A 14,418-nucleotide genomic window follows, 5' to 3' on the forward strand; every position below is an offset into this window, starting at 1 on the left:
TGCAGACCATAGTGTGCACCATTCTTAAAGTGACCGTGGACATTTACATACAAGGGGTGATCATCATTGTATAACCTAACATCTGTTGTGTTATTGTTATTTCACTGTTCATATTGCATCACCAATATATATATTATTGCAATATACAAATTACTGCATATCTGCCTATTGTGTGGTTTATTGTCTGTTATATTGTGTACAGTTATCACTGCTACTGCAGTTCCCAGGGAGTAAAAAATCTCCACCAAAATCTGGTTTTAGCCCTGGGTGGAGGCACTTAACTTACCCAAACCCCGCAAATCTCCCATTTAGCGGAGGCTTGGGATCTAAACTGTTAGCGCCACAGTGTGGCCCTGGATATTCCTGCCAAGAAAGGGTTACACTACCAGCCATGCAGTGATTAGAATAAGAGACTGGAATATGAACAGGAGAGGGTCTGGCTAAAAAGATGAGCAATAAGCAGTTTGTAATGAAATCCGCTTACCCTGGTGGTCTAGCGGTGTGCTCCTGGCATGCGGGGGCGTCCGCCGTGTCTCTGGCAGGGACGCCCGCCGCCTGCATCCAGGCTGTTCCTGTGCCGGCTTCCCTTAGGGCGCGCGGCGCGCGTACATTATTTAAAGGCGCATGCGCGCTGGCGTGTGGCGTCAGCGCGCATTGACGCGAAATTCAAAAGTATAAGAAGGGTATTTAGGTTGCAATACACTGCCCGTTGTTAGGTTCATATTAGTTTGTTCCTGGGTGCTTATTCCTTGAGACTCCTGATTGATCTACTGTGTTTGACCCTTGCCTGCCTGATTTACTACGCTGATTTCTCCAATCCTGACCTCTGCCTGTCCATTGACCATTCTACGCTATCTCTATCCTGATTTTGGCCTGTCTGATTATTCTACCTGCTTGTGCTAGCCCGGCCTGCCGGTTCCTGGTGTCTTCCTATCTTCCAGTATCCTTGTAAACAGTCGTGCCCCATTGCCTGCCAGAACTTACGCCTTGCACCTCTCGTTAAGTCCAGGTGGCATCTGAGTAAGCTGAGGGCTCCTCCCGAGGCCAAAGGCGGTCACTTAACTGGTGAAGTCGAGCCGAGACCAGGGTGCTTGGCTTCTGCTCTGGTGTAGGGTGCCGACCGTGACACAGTTGCAATAACTATAAATGTGTAGCCTTACAGAGCATTTATTTTTAGATGGGGCCAGTGACCCCACCATTAGAAAGCTTGAAAGATTCAGAAGAAGGCAATTAATAAAACTATAAAACAAAAAAAAAATAATGAAGACCAATTGGAAAGGTGCTTGGAATTGGCCATTCTATAACATACAATAAAAAAACACGGCTCTATCCATGTATGAAGTACTTAATAACTTTTAATAAAAAGCCAAAGCTCACCCTGTGTAAAAATTGACCTGGGTGCAAAGCCCCAGGTCCATCTCTAAAAGGGTTGGCCTTGTTCGCACTCACTGATGAAGATGGGTGGCCCGGGTGCAGCGGCCCGAACCCGTAGCTTGGGGGTAAGATGCAAGGAAATCCTGAAATGAGCACGCACTCCTACGACACAACCAGTATGTTCTTTATTCCATGAATTAAAAACAGATGTCCTAAATCGCTTCATATATAGATATACGTAATCATAGGCACCTGGTGTAGTCGTATATTCGTATTCGTGTATTCATCTCACTGTGTATTCGTATTCTGCTGAGATGACAATAAAGTTTACTTTGACTTTGGTGCCTAAGAGCGAATTTTTATCCCTACTGGTTGTGTCGCAGGAGTGCATGCTCATTTCAGGATTTCCATTCTATAACGTACTCAAAGTAAACTTAGAGGAGAACCACTCATTTTAGTTCAAGAATATGACTTGGCCCTGGGAAATGATAGTAAGCAGCTTGGACAGGGCCACATAAAACTTTGCTTCCTAAATTAAGTTCTTTCCAACAGACATGATTGTGCTCTTTGTACATAGCCAAAGAACTTGCTGAAGGATTGTTTACAGAAAGTATTTGTTAGATGCACTGAGTATGTAAAATAATATAGTGTGTAAGATGTCTTTCTAACTTGATCTTTATGGCTTCCCTTCTCTGTCAGTTCCATATATATATATATATATATATATATATATATATATATATATATATATCACTATATCTTAAACGCTCTCTGTAGCAACCCCCTGCAGAGATATCTACAACAAAACCTCTTTATCTGCAGATATCGGTTTTACCCTGCCCTGCACCTGCTCATGTTTATTAGCTCCCAGTTGTATTCATTACCCATCTCACACCTTCAGCAGAGGCACTGGAGCCCCCTTCCCACCCCTTTACATTTTTATATAGGAAAAAACCCCACAAAGACATGCGTATGGCAAAATCTTTTGAGTCACAGGGTTAATTGATAATAACGGATAATGATAAATGCAGGTATTTTGATATACTGCTGAAAACAAACACACAAAAAAGAAATGTTAGAAATGGATAAAATGAGAATGTTACAAACACTCTCTTGCTTTTTTTTAGGATACAAAAGTCTCAGGGCAGAGTATATATCAAGCTTCAAAGAGCTTCTGTATGTGAAATAAGGGCTCCATGTTTTCATCACCAGTAAAATTCCCATCTGAATGCAGGTGAGTAATTGCGGCTTCAGGGTTGGTAAAAAATTGAATATACACAGGGATTTGCCATTATACAGGCAATGTTACGTGTTATAGAAGGGTTTGGTCGTTCATTCAATTATTATAATCTTAATATCCTGATTAGATCACATGGTGTATATATAAGAAGGTCTAAAGGAGATTGGCAGTTAATAGATACATTATTCAGCTTCTCGACAATGACTCTTTCTAGCCTTTTCCGTAAGCTCAGCCTCGCCACCTCCACCACTGGGGATCTTCTGGTTATTTAGTCCTCAAGACAAAATTGATATAATGAGCCAGTGTTGCAACCATTTTGCTAAAGCCGGACTGCAAGTGTGAGTTCCCCCCAAGAGATGTATCTAGTTACAATTGTATCTAAGTGCAGGTGCTGTGAATTAAGGGCTCTCTGCCACATGCCTCTTATTTAATAAAGTTTCAGAATCTTTGCATCTTTTCTCTGGCGTTGAATACAGCAGATCGAAGAGAAATGCAGGGCATTCAGATAAGAATCTGGGACTGGCAGTAGTGATGGGCAAATCTGTGCCGTTTCGCCGAGAAATTCACAATAGGCGGAAAATTTTCGATGCACTTTCTCAAATGTATTCGCTGGCTGGGGAAATGCGGAAATTCCCTGCGAATTCGTGCCTGGCGAATTCATTCGCCCATCACTAGCTGCCAGTAACTGTCACCATTGGCACTAGGGATGCACTGCATCCACTATTTTGTATTCGGCTGAACCCCCAAAATCCTTTGTGAAAGATTTGGCCGTATACCGAATCGAATCCAAAACCTCATTTGCATATGCAAATCAGTGAGGGGGAGGGAAAAAGAAAGCCGGCAAAAAACATTTTTACTTTCTTGTTTTGTGACAAAAAGTGATAGGGTTCGGCCAGGCACAAGGATTCGGCCGAATCTGAATCCTGCTGAAAATGTCCGAATCCTGGCCAAATACTGAACCGAATCCTGGATGGATTGGAGAAAGTGATTCTAGCACAAACTAAGATTTACATAACTCCTGGCATTTTAGATATACTGAGGGCCAATAAGACCCCTCACAGGCCCAATAGAAAGCACAGATTTATTGCTTCTAGCAGCCACACTAGCATTTAGCAGAATATCCAGATTGACAACTAGGCCTGCATGCACAATATCCAGAGCCAGACCACAGGGTCAGCTTCTTCTATAGAAGTGCTGTCCAATTTATATGGTACAGAGGGCCAGAATTTTTCTAATCTACATGGTGGAGGGCCGATAATGGAAGCCAGTGTTAGCCACTCCCTGTTTTGAGACCACGCCCACTTTAAACCACACCCATATTACCAAAAGACCATGTCCACATTAATAGCACACCAAAAAACCAGGCTATTTCTAATCTCAAGTCTAATAAGAACATTATTATTAAGAATGCCGATAAAGGTAGTTCAGTAGTGGTTTTAGACAAAGATTATTACAAAACTGAAGCCTTAAAACAGTTAAGGGATATACATGTCTATGAACCATTTGAGTTGTGACCCCACTAGAGAATTTGGAATTATTCTAAAAAAACTTAGTGAACTGGGCAAAGAATGAGTCTGTATTGACGGAAAAAGAGTATAACTATCTTAACTGTGCCTCTCGCATTCCAATTTTTCATATGTTACCGAAGGTTCATAAGTCGATTAAAAATGTGCAGGGGAGACCCATTGATTCGGGCATAGGCTCATTAAATGAGCATTTGTCTGAGTATGTTGATTGTCCTCTCCTTCCCATGGTCCTGGATTTACCCAGTTTCCTTAGAGATAGCATGGACTGCATTAACAATATTCAACAAGTAACATGGAATTCTTCCTATATGTGGGTTACAATGGATGTAGCATCCTTGTACTCATCTATTGAACATACTCTTGGCATTTCAGCCGTCAAATTCTGGTTAGAGCATACTAATTTATATTCAGATATACAGAATGATTTTTTAGTTAAAGGCGCTACAATATCTTCTTAGCTCAAATTATTTCATGTTTAATGGCTCATTTTATCTTCAGAAACGAGGGGCGGCCATGGGTGCACGTTTGGCTCCTTCGTATGCGAACTTGTTCATGGGATTATGGGAACGCCTCTTTGTCTATGGAGATCACAATCCATTCCATACCCATATAATTTGTTTCTTTAGATACATGGATGATCTGACCTTTATTTGGGATGGTGATGGTACATCTGTTAATGATTTTGTTAAATACTGTAACAATACGAAGTGGGGTATATCTTTCACGAGTGAATACAGTTCAACAACTATGTCCTTTGTTTGGACATTACATTCATCATTGAGGGCAACAAGATACTCACAGAATTATATAGTAAACCCATAACTCGTAATAGCCTTCTGCATGCCAACAGCTGCCACCCCACGAATGTTCTACGTGGTGTCCCAGTGGGTCAGTTTCTGCGTTTACGCAGAATTTGTACTACGTGGGACGCTTTCAATCACCAAGCAATGCAATTGTGGGATAGGTTTATACAACGTGGATATGGATTTTGGGAGGTTAAAAATGCATATGACAGAGCAGTGGGCACAAGTCGGCAGGACCTTTTGGTCTCCAAAAATAAGAAACATTCACTGTATAGATCTCATAGGAGCTTAAAAACATATAGCCATAACAACAATGAATGCCCGAGAATTATTACCACTTTTTCCCATAACAGCGCTCAGTTGCGCAAGATAGTACTGAAATATTGGAATATTCTGGGTCAAGATCCCAAATTAAAGGATATATTACCCTTACAACCCTAATTTTCTTTCAAGAGAGGCCCCAGTCTTAGAACGATACTATCCCCTAGTTTGTTCACTGAGTCAGATACATCCAGACCTGCACATTGGCTAACGACTAAGGGATGTTATAGATGTGGTGTTACTCCTTGTGTTACATGTCGTTATATGAGACCATCTAAGTTTTTTAAGGGGAAGTCCAACCAAAGAACTTAGAATATTAATTTTTATGCCAATTGTGGCACTGGTAATATTATTTACCTAATTACATGTGAATGTGGTTTACAATATGTCGGTAAGATGATCCGACCTTTTAGGAAGCATTTGGGTTGCATTACACGTTTTGATTTGAGCTCAGCGGTGGCTAAACATTTAATTGAGTGCCATAATAGTAAAATGTGTATTACCACCCAGATCATTGATAGACTTGTAACAGGTACACGAAAGGGTGACACAGAGGTACCACTCCTCAGGAAAGAAGCGTTCTGGATTCATAAGCTCAACACTGTGACACCAAATGGGCTTAATAGGGAATGGGAATTGAGCTGTTACATTAATCGCTGAGTATATGTTAGATACAATTTTTACCTACATCTTTACTAATATGTTGCAGTCTCTGATATTATTTTAGTTACATCTTTATCATTTTGTTTTCCATTATGTCTATTGTTATTTTAGTAACAACTCCAGTACTCTGCTTCCCATTTCTGCATATGTTGTATACATTGTATCTTCCTGCCTCTTTCAATATTATTTGTATTTATATTCCTTCAATATAATTTTTGATATTTTCTGGATATTTTCTGGATATTTTTGCTATTTTGCTATTTTTGATATATATATATATATATATATATATATATATATATATATATATATATATATATATATATATATATCTATATCATTTTTCATATATATTTTTGCATACATATATACATTTTTTCATATTTTTTCATCTCCTGTCTCTTCTGTTATTTTGTCCTATTTTATCCCATCATTATTATTATTCAATTTATTGAGCATATGTGATAGTTATCTACATTGGATTGTTTGACATTATGTCTATTTATTTACATATTCATGTAGTGCAGGTGCACGCTTTTCGTGATTTGTAACCATATGTTCTTGATGTTCTTAATTGCATATGTTATTTTAGTGTGAGACCAATAGAGGGCACCTATGCTTCTGATGAAGTGACACTTACGTCACGAAACGCGTAAAGCTGTTGTTTCCCTGCTTGCTATTTGCTAATTTTAAGCATTTTTTCAATAAAGCCACATATATTTTATCATATTGGTTCGTACCCGCACTTGACTTTTTTCCGGTTGAGTCCATCATTGCATGATCTGGATCAAAAAACCAGATGGTTGGTGCTCACTGCAGGGATCAGGGCCAGAACTAGGGGTAGGCAGAGTAGGCGGCTGTCTAGGACACATCATTGAGGGGCGCACTTTTTTTTTTGATTTTTTTCAAGCGTTTATTAAATAATTTGTTTCAGTAATCATGGTCACTCAGTCAGGGAGGAATACCCCTCCTTCACCTTCTCCCTCTTTCCAGCAAGTAATAGCTCCTTCTTTGCTGTGCAGCAGTGCAGCAGTGCAGCGTGAGGTGCGTATACACGTAAATGACATCACTGATGCGGTTGGGTGGCAGAGAGCTGGCGGCCTGCTTGGTGTGTCTCATGCTTGCTGCTCTCAGCCTTGCAGGTACAGATTTGGGCCGGGGGCCATATATTTGCTGTTGCTGCTGTTGCTGCTGGGCTGCAAGCGCTGGCCCAGGTACATAAATACTTGGGGGCAATATGATGTGATCAGATTTGTGTTTGGCTGCTGCTGGCACAGGTAAAGATTGGGGCAATATGATGGCTGTATGATGCATGGCTGCTGAGCTTGCTGGTACAGGTATGGGGGGCAGTATAGTGGATGGCTACTGGCACAGGTATGGGGAGCAGTATGATGGATGGCTGCTGGCACAGGTACAGGAGGGCTGTATTATGGATGGCTGCTGGGCTTGCTGGTACAGGTATAGGAGGCAATAATATAAATGAAAAAGTGTTGTACATTTTCTTTATTTAAAAACCATCATGGTAAGGAGGTAAATGCAGGGCAGGGGGGCGCTGATTGAAGCTGTTGCCTAGGGTGCCGAACTACCTTGGCCCGGCACTGGCAGGGATGCCACTCATATGTGAAAAAAGTTAAGTCATATTAAGACATACCCATAAATCCATATGCCTCCTCCTCCCCTGTGTATAATACTGTACCCGAGCATATAATTAAACACCTTAGGGGCCCCTAACAATAATTTTCAAATGCTAACAAACCCCCAGAACAAATTCCAGGCTTATGTTCCATAGGGATCATGAGCCAGGCAGAGTATGGCAAACACAGGGTGCAAAGAGCAGGCAAAGTATGACACACACAGGGAGCATAGGGAAGGCAGAACAGAGCAGGAGACAGGAAAATCAGGACCAGTCTAATATGTACTACATACAGTGACACAGTGCTGGTGCTCCATTAGCATTTTGAATAAGGTGTGAACAGGTGAACAATGTGGGCAGTTTCAGTCTGGGTCTCAGTTGTGAACAGTACAGGCCTTTAGGATATGAACAATAGAGGTGTCACAAGTGTGAACAATGCAGGGGCATGAAAGGTGTGATACAGGGGATTACAGAGTGAATTTGAGGTTTAAACTATTCAGGGGGCCAGTTAATCTCTGCAATGATACCTTTTAAAATTTACATATGGTAATCAGACACAGCAGGCAGACTTTGATGTGGAGGGCCACATAAGGGGGGTCGCGGGCTGGCAGTTGGACAGCCCTGATGTAGAGAGTGCTATTCTGAGACAATTTGCAATTGGTTTTCATTTTTTATTATTTGTGGTTTGAGTCATTTAGCTTTTTATTCAGCAGCTTTCCAGTAGGGTCCACATTACCTTAGCAACCAAGCACTGCTTTGAAGAAAAGACTAGAATATAATAGGAGAGGACCTGAATAGAAAAATGAGTGATAAAAATTTGCAATAAATATAAAGTTATTGTTAGGGGTCAATGACCCACACTTAAAAGCTGGAAAGAGTGTGAAGAAGGCAAATAACTAAAAAAAAATTAAGGCCAATTGAAAAGTTGCTTAGAATTTGCCTTTCTATAACATACAAAAAGTTAACTTAAAGTGTACCTGTCACCTACACATAAAATGTGGCATAATGAAAGTCCATAGCAAATTAAAGATGACATTTCTTTTTTCATTCAAACATCCATACCTGTTATAATGGTGTTTAAATATCTGAGCTGTCAATCAAATATTTTCTGCCCCACCTCCATGCCCAAGGCATAGAGGTGGGGCTTTCAATTACTTTCACTTTCCATTCAGCACTTCCTACATGTCACTGCAGTTCTCACAATTCCCCTTCCCTCCTCAGGCTCTATAATTATCTAGGCACACGGGCATTAGGTTCCCCATTCTGGTGTATACACAAGATTTTGGTGTGATACATAATTTATCTTAATAACAGTGTCCACAACATGGCTCCTGCCTGCTTGCTGTGATTGTATAATTCCAAGACTGAACGAAGCAAACTTTAAATAATACATTTAGGGGCTGATTCACTAAGCTCGAGTGAAGGATTCGAATGAAAAATACTTCGAATTTCGAAGTATTTTTTTGGTACTTCGACCATCGAATTGGTTAAATTCGTTCGAATTCGAACAAAATCGAACGAATCGAACGAAAAATCGTTCGACTATTCGACCATTCGATAGTCGAAGTACTTCCCCTTTAAAAAAAACTTCGACCCCCTACTTCGGCAGGTAAAACCTACCGAAGTCAATGTTAGCCTATGGGGAAGGTCCCCATAGGTTTGCTAATCTTTTTTTGATCGAAGGATTTTCCTTCGATCGTTGAATTAAAATCGTTCGAATCGTTCGATTCGAACGAAAAATCCTTCGATCGTGCGATCGAAGGATTAGCGCTAAATCCTTCGACTTCGATATTCGAAGTCGAAGGATTTCAATTCGAGGGTCGAATTTCGAAGTATTTTTAACTTCGAAATTCGACCCTTAGTGAATCTGCCCCTAAGTGTAAGTAAAGTTCATTTTACTCAACTAATATGATAGAAAATAATTTGGAATTTTTTCTTAGGGTGACAGGTCCCCTTTAAAGGTGAAACACCCCTTTAAGAAATATTCAATGGACTGGAGCATCAACATAACTATTTATATATATATATATATATATATATATATATATATATATATATATATATATATATATATATATATATATATATATATATATATATATATATACAGCAGACAGCACCACACTATGATTACCCTATTGCACGGTAAAACTTAGAACATAAAGGATAAAACAGACCAGTACAAAAAAACAATGTTTTGGTATTTATCAAGAGGGACTATTTATAGTTGAATCTGCCCTGTTTCGCTTTCCAGAAAATTCGCCGAAATACATTGTGGTCTGAGGGAGATATTTTTTTGATGTGTCAGGCGGTGCGACAATTTATTTTGTTGCGTGACCATTTTTATCACCCATTGGAATCTAAAGGCATCATTTTTGGCATTTAGTTATAACAATCTTTTATATATACCCTCAGAGGCTGCATTGTTTAACCCTTTGGGTCACAGATTAATATTGGTGCCTGGTGTATCGCCTGAGGCATAGGTGTGGGGGTAAAGAGTAATAATGTATTTAAAGATATTTCCTTATCACTTCAATAGAGAGACCATCAATTGTGAACTATAAAGAGGTGATACGTTTACATTGTCATTGCCATTTTATTGTTTGCAGATTAGTGGGGACTAGTTCAACAAGTCTGACTGCAGAATGAATGGAGCTAGGACTCAAGGGTGTGGGCTGGGTGAAAGGCAGTTCAGCTTCATTGGATCAAGGCAAAATGTGTTCAGTTATTTAAAATACTGTAAGAATACTGCCCTTTATACTCTGGGTGTGGGGCTGAGAAGAAGAACAGGCTGAATAAATGAAGGATTTACAATAAAAGCCAGGAAAGGGCTTGTCAACTGACTTTTCTGCCCTGTAGCATATATATATATATATATATATATATATATATATATATATATATATATATATATATATATATATATCCACACTCACGACCTGGAGCACTCCCAAGATCTGACCAATGCCTGGATGCAGGTTATATGATAAACATCAAAATAACAAAAGAACCGCACAACCAGGTCTTTTGAAGGTAAAAAAAAAATCAAAATATATTTATTTCAACGTTTCGGCTCCTAACTCAAGCCTTCCTGAGGACGGCTTGAGTTTGGAGCCGAAACGCTGAAATAAATATATATATATATTTTGATATATATATAAAATATTATTATATAATGCTGCTCCCAACCAGTCTGGCTTGTCAGTAAAAAAGTCCTGATGCACTGGTCTCAGTAAAGGCATTTCCATATTTGTTAATATGTGGGTACAGATTTGGTTGGGGGGAAATAACTGCCAGGACTGGGGCACAAATAAGGACCACCGCCCAGGGCAACACTGAGGAGAAAATGGAATTCCACTGTGTTCCATACATTTCTTTCTTCCTTGAAGGGACTGTAGGTCTGATTTACTAACATAGAATACAGTATGGGGCATATTTATCAAGGGTCGAGTTTCGAATTGAAAAAACTTCAAAATTCGATTTCAAAAAGACCAACTGAAGTGAAGTTGAAGTTTTTTTGGGTCGAAGAGGTCCGTATTCGGCTGAATTCTAATCGTACGATCGAAGAAATAGCGCATTCGATCAATTTCGATTCAAAGTTTTTCCCCCCAAAAAACTTTGATTTCTCAAAGACCACCAATTGCCTCCATATATGTTCTAGGATGTCCCCCATAGGCTAAAACAGCACTTTGGCAGGTTTTTTCAAATTCGAATCGAAGTTGGACTATTCCCTAGTCGAAGTACACAAATAATAGCTTTAAATTTGAAGTTTTTAACTTCGAAAACTCACTTTGACCCTTGGTAAATCTGCCCCTATATGGGACTGTAACTGTGGGACAAAGCCTATATTAAGGAAAGATGGTGTTAAAGATAGGAGACTGTATCTGTGCATAGCGAGTAATGATACAAGATGTTGTATCATAGTAAGTAAGTATCATATTTATATTAACGAAAAAAAACCACCAAGGTAGTTTCGTTAAGTAGAAACTAATTTTTTTTTTTTCTTAAAAAAAAAAAATTATGTTATTGGTCCTTTAACGTTTGTCATTCTGCAGATAGATCTACAGTAAGCTAAAGGCAGATAATGCAGATAAATTAATAAAACACAGATATAGCAAGAGCTTCATACTCATACATGACACGTACGCTAAATGTTATTCTGGGATGTAGCTATTATTAGTCAGGCTTACATAACAATTAACCATAATGTCAGTTTCTGTACAGATTTATAAAAATGTGAGATAAGCGCTCACCACAGGAAAAAGCTTTTAATATCACAACGTTTTTTTTCTTAACTTCAAAATTATTGAGGCATTTGTGATGAGCAGGCCAGCCTGATACCTGTGGGTTTGGGCTGGCTTCTTCTTCTGCCAGCATCTATTTATAAGCACCTATCCCATTTCGAGACATCAGAGATGGGTTAGTCAGGCACAGGCCTATAAATAGAAGATCAGGTCAGGTGCAGATTGGGAGTGGGAGGATTAGGGTCAGGTGTGGGTGGAATCTTTGTCTACCCTCACATCACTGGAAGGCATCACAGATCACCATTAAATAATCCTTAGAGGAATGGCACCTAGCATTCTGCAGGTTTTGGACCAGTTATCTGTAACCCATTATCCAAAAAGGTCCCATACTGAACCCAGGCCCAGATTTGTGGTGAAGCCACAAAGGCCCGGGCCTAGGGCGGCAGAATAATAGTTGCGGCATGCCGCCTAGCCGCTTACCGGGGAGCACCACTCCCCATTGATCCGGTGCAGACGTGCATGTGCGCTTGCACCGGAGTAGAGTATACGGGCGGGCGCTAGGACCGCGTGGCCCTGTTCGACCGCCCACTAAATCCGGCCCTGACTGTACCTGTATAGGGAACCAACAAATCAGGTGTTTCTAGCTTCTGGTTCAGCAATAAAGGATTTCTCCACTGGAGGACCATCACAAGGTCGGGGGGGGCTCTTCAGCCATCCCCAAGACTAGCTAAAAATGTTAAAGGACCAGTAACATCAATAAAATGAAATTGTTTGCTTCAGAAACTTTACTATTGTTTATATAAATAAGCTGCTGTGTAGCCATGGGGGCAGTCATTCAAAGGAGAAAAGGCTCAGGTTACACAGCAGATAGCAAATAAGCTCTGTTGAACATAATGGTGTTATCTGTTATCCATTATTAATCCTGTGCCATATAGCCGTTTTTCAATTTCCGCCATTGCTCCACAGCAGCTTGTTTATATGAACTATAGTAGTGTTTCTGAAACAAACAGATCAGTTTTACCAGTGCAGGGCAACACTACATTACTTTCATTACTTTAAAACACTTTCATTTTTTTTGGTTTTACTGTTCCTTTAAGTGATCAAACTAAAGGGAAGGCAAAATCAACAATAGCGGACAAATTGTAGTAGCACATGTCACCAAAATACCAGAGATCAAGCACAGTGACAGAGAAGAAGAAATAAAGGACAAGTGAGCATCAGCATGAACGTACTTAGAATTCCCTATAGAAAAGCAATTAAGGAACAGACATCGTTTATTTTGAACTTCGTGAATGTGCATGTTCCTTAACTGTATAATAAACTGACAGTACAGTTAAAATAAGGGTGTACCCCGCTAGTGCAAATCAACCCCAATCTTAATACATGAAGCCCATTTACTCACTTTTATTAACTTAGACGCTGAAGTACAGTAACTCATAGCAGCCTCCCAGTATTGACTGATTTAGAGCAAGGTATTGAAATTATTGTAAATGTCTGCTTTGTTGCTATGGACAACAGTAAGCTGGACACTTTTGCTCTTATGTCAGTAAATGGTGCTGTGGGTTAATACACAGAAAGGCTTATCTGTAAGTTAAAGGAGAAGGAAACCCCCTGGGCGCAAAAACCCTCCCCCCTCCCCTGTGTTGCTCCCCTCCCTCCTCCCCCCTGGCCTACCTGTCCCACTGGGCAAATGCCCCTAACTGTTACTTACCCCTCTGCGCAGGTCCAGTCCACGGAGTTCACAGACGCCATCTTCTTCCACGTGATCTTCTTCCTGCTTTGACCAGCGTATTGGCGCATGCGCAGTAGGAGCATTTCGCCGGTACGGATCTACTGCGCATGCGCAAAAGTCACGATGTTTTGGCGCATGCGCAGTAGATCCGTACCAGCGAAATGCTCCTACTGCGCATGCGCCGGTCAAAGCAGGAAGAAGATCGCTTGGAAGAAGATGGCGTCTGTGAACTCCGTGGACTGGACCTGCGCAGAGGGGTAAGTAGCAAGTTAGAGTCTTTTGCCCAGCGGGACAGGTAGGCCAGGGGGGAGGAGAGAGGGGAAGCAACACAGGGGAGGGTTTTTGCGCCCAGGGGGTTTCCTTCTCCTTTAAGGGACTAGATTGCACCTGTGCAATTGCCTATAAACCATTCACTGTGTCACATTAAACAATTTAATTCAGTGCAGTCCCCCCTATCTACCCTATAATCCCCCCCCCGGCAGGGCATTTGATTTAATACACTCCCGGGAGGAGAGACACGCACAGTTGAGGCGCAGGAAGCGACTCACAGAGGGAAGGGGCGGGGCTAAATCCAAACTGCTGCTCTGAGTAGTAGAATAGGCATTGGGATGGTCCATAATTTAAAGGGGTACTGACCATAAGCTGTAAGCGTTTTATAAATCTATTGAAAATTCTTAATGGTAATTATATATAATATCTATATATTGGAAGTTGGGTTTTCATTCACCTTGACTGTGGTCAATCACATAGGGATTGCTGCCTATATTATTTTACCTACTCTACCCAAACACATCTTCTGCAGCCCATAATGCCAAACTTTATCTTTGCATATCAACTTTTATTAATAGAAAAATTACCCAATATTCTTAATCAGTATAATGT

At 40.4% G+C, this 14,418-nt stretch overlaps 1 protein-coding gene across 2 annotated transcripts in view; it reads left to right on the forward strand.

Moving 5' to 3' along the window:
- Positions 1 to 14,418, forward strand: part of LOC108710852 (phospholipid-transporting ATPase VB) — a 663,706-nt gene that overhangs the window by 236,216 nt on the left and 413,072 nt on the right. For both annotated transcript variants that reach the window (XM_018252031.2, XM_018252034.2), the window contains one exon: positions 2,502 to 2,608. The gene's annotated coding sequence lies outside the window, so the exon portion shown is untranslated. The remainder of the gene's footprint in view (positions 1 to 2,501; positions 2,609 to 14,418) is intronic.

Source organism: Xenopus laevis, chromosome 3L, assembly GCF_017654675.1.
Source record: "Xenopus laevis strain J_2021 chromosome 3L, Xenopus_laevis_v10.1, whole genome shotgun sequence".
Classification (NCBI taxonomy): domain Eukaryota; kingdom Metazoa; phylum Chordata; class Amphibia; order Anura; family Pipidae; genus Xenopus; species Xenopus laevis.